This window comes from Tupaia chinensis, unplaced genomic scaffold, assembly GCF_000334495.1.
Source record: "Tupaia chinensis unplaced genomic scaffold, TupChi_1.0 Scaffold000094_1, whole genome shotgun sequence".
Taxonomy (NCBI): Eukaryota; Metazoa; Chordata; class Mammalia; order Scandentia; family Tupaiidae; genus Tupaia; species Tupaia belangeri.
Genome location: NW_006159556.1, coordinates 6,491,879 through 6,495,243, shown reverse-complemented (window position 1 = coordinate 6,495,243; position 3,365 = coordinate 6,491,879). Strand labels below are relative to the sequence as shown.

Sequence of the window (3,365 nt, the reverse complement as noted above, 5' to 3'; positions counted from 1 at the left end):
AAGGCATGATCCCAGAAAGCAAAAGTGGTGGGAGTGGTTGGCAGGAGCGGTGAATCTAGTTAGGAAAAAGCTGAAAGCATGTGTGAGGTAGTATGTTACAAACTGACACAGCAACACTGGTAGCTTAGTCATGCCGGGTATTTCCAGAAAGGTGGTGTTTTAATACAGTCTGTCAGAGGAGGAAAGGACAAGCAGATACCCACCGGCTCCTTTCTTATCCTGTCTTTCTATGGTCAAAGTTTCTTCCTTGAATGTTAACTCTCCTATTTTGCCAGTTGTGTTTGTGGTCCCTCAGGGCAGTCACTGGCGAAGACTGAGTCCTCCAGAGTCTCATTCCAGAACATGAGGCCTTCACCACTGCATTTTTCAATGGACTCAAGGAAGACAGTGCTGGTACCCAGCCCTCATCCCCAGGGAAGCTAAAATGACCACAGGCACTAGAAAATGAGGTTGTAGGAACTAGAGCTACACAGTCCTGGGAACAGCTTGAGCCATCTCTAGAGTCAATCTCCCCAGTGGAAGCTTAGAAAATGGCCACCATGAGAGAAAGAGCCAGGCAAATAGAGCAACAGGAATTTGGTGCAACGCACAAGCCAGATGTATACAACTGGGCTGAATCTATTGTGAAGAGCTCTTTCCACAAATAAAGAGGAACATCTACCCCAGGACTTGAATGAACAGAAAAATAACCAAAATAATGATGGGAGCTTCCAAAATGGCAGCTCTTAAACAATCCTCTGCACTTAGTGGCATATCTATAGAAATCTGAGCTGAGGGGGACCAGCAGTTAGCATAATGGCTATGTCGCTGGACTCCCATGTAGTCGACCGCAGTTTGAGGTCCAGACCCGGTGGCTTAAACTCATGCCGAGCACGTGTGCGTGTGTGCCCAAGATCCCAAGAGGAGAATGAAGGAGAAGGGATTGCGGTGTGGCTATCCCCCCTGGGGGGTGATTTCTCACTTTCTGTCTCTATCTCTCTTTCTGGCGAGCACACAAACCATATAGCAAAAACCTCTCCAAAAAAATAATAATCTGAGCTGAGGTTTACCTGCTGTCATTGTAAGTATGGGGATCACGTGCTCAAGACACTTTCCCAAGGCAAAAACAGATGACCAGCTACTCACCTGTGTCCTCAGAGTCTTGAATGTGCAAGAAACTATTGGTAGAAATCAGTGGTCACGTGAGTGGTCAGCCAGTTAGCCCAAGGCTATTTGTCTTAAACAGTTATTTTATCTAATTGTATTTATTATTATTTTTCAAATTTTGCTATCAGACATGAGAGAGACATGTCTGGGATACAAACCATGATCAACCATTTGGGAGTCCAGTACCTTAATCACCACACCACCTGCTGGCCCTGGCCCAAGGCTATTTTGCCAGCCATGCCTTTAGCCCAGCTCTGCCTGGATTTACTAAATATGGCAAAGACACCATGAATGTAACTTCACCTTGAAAAAAAAATTCCAGAATTTAATAGAGGCAGTTCCCTTTTCACATATTCAACTATCTTTCACAGGCTCAAGTTCCTCTCTTGGTCCCTTGGCAAGTGCTTCTTTATTCACCACCTCTTGAATGGTAATTTTTGACTTTAGAAGATTGGTAGGAAACCATTTTTAACCTATTACCTACAGTGCCATGTGTCTGTCTTTCATCAATCACTGAACAATATCTAAACCTTTTCTTTTTTTTTAACCATGTTCCAATAACCAGGCTATGGCAGCTGCTGAGAAGGAGCAGCCCCCATGCATAAATCACAGGGTTGCTCTTGCCCACTGTAGCCACCCAAGAGCTGTACCTGCACAGTAGCACCCAGCAAACACAGGGCAGTAAACTTCTTTCAGGATAGTCTCTCATCATCATCTCTAGTTAGGAAATACAGCATAGATATTGGTCATAGTTCTCTATTCAAAGTGATGGTTAGTACGCTTAGTATCTGGAAATCTTAATTATATAGGCATTTTTTATATGCCAGTAACCTTCACTTTTTTTGGTAATTTGAGACCATAAAAAGATACCTACAGGGCCAGCAGGTAGTTAAGGTGCTGGACTCCCACATGGGAGTGTGGACTCCCACATGGGACTTGATCAGGGTTCAAGTCCCAGACCTGGCAGCTGCTTTCTCACCTTCCCTCTCTCTCGGTCTGTATCTCTCTAGTGAGTGCACATGCATGCCCTATGGGAAATTTTTAAAAATAATAACAATAATAACAAATAAAATTAAGTAAATAATTCTTTTTTAAAAAAATCCTACAGGCTGAAAGTATACAAAGCAATCTAAATAATCAGTAAGAAAAATTACCATGGCCCCTTGACATGTAAACAATGTTATCAAAATATTAAAAACTCTGTTATAAATATATAAGAAAATGAAAAATAGTAAAACTAGTATTTATTGAGTACAATGTAATTTAAAACTTTAGAAGCATTATTGTGTATTGTGTTCCCTTGTACAAACATCCATTAAGATCGTATAACAGTAATTGCCACCTTCTTCTCGTAGACATGTGAGCGTTTGTTCTCATCTTTTCTACACCTTGATCATACTCCTTTCTAAGAACAGAGCATTACTCAACCTTTTCAAAAGATAGCTTCTTTTGCAATGCCAAATCTGTGAGACATCTTTTAATGTAAAATTGTTTGCTCAGGTCACTTTAACTGGGATACACTCACCCTTTCTATCCCAACCACTTTCCTGTCTATGTCAATGAGTTTCCTAGCCCCTAAGGTCCTCTGGTTGCTCAGCAAGTCTGTTCCACAGTGACAGTGGCAGCATTCTCTCAGTCAGTTATTTCTTCTGTAATTCATTTACATTTCATTTAAATTTCAGTGCTTGAATGACCACTATTTCTTTGTTGCAATTTCATCCTTGTTAGCCAATTCTCTTTTAACTATGCATTTTTGGAACATGTCACGTAGGTTCATCATTCTGCCAAACCATGAATGTGTTCCTCTGAGGGTGCCTCAGTCACACTTTACGTGTGGCACCCAGCATGGTGAGTATATGGTAAATACTTGGTGAGTGGGAAAAAAAAAAGAAAGAAAAGAAAAGAGAGGTAACATATCTGTACACTTTACTGTCTGCTGTGCACTCATTGACAGGTGCTCAGTGACCAATCATTGACAGTCTTGAAAGAAGTGATGTGGGAGCCAGCAGGTGGCATAGTAGTTAAGGCACTGGACTCCCACATGGCCAGCCATGGTTCAAGTCCCAACCCAGTGGCTTGAAACTCATACCTGGTATGTACATGTGTGCCCAAAATCCCAAGAAGAGAATGAAGGAGAAAGGATTGCAGTGTGACCATCCCCTGTGTAGGATGATTTCTTACTTTCTGTCTGTTTCTCTCTGTCTCTCTGGCACGCACAT

The 3,365-nt window shown here is 42.0% G+C and overlaps 1 non-coding gene across 1 annotated transcript; it reads right to left on the bottom strand.

Annotated features, from left to right (window-relative positions):
• Window positions 1-1,693: 1,693 nt before the first annotated feature.
• On the bottom strand, window positions 1,694-1,826 carry LOC114006865 (small nucleolar RNA SNORA84). The gene has a single exon (XR_003548533.1). It is a non-coding gene; the product is annotated as a small nucleolar RNA SNORA84 (small nucleolar RNA).
• Window positions 1,827-3,365: the final 1,539 nt, after the last annotated feature.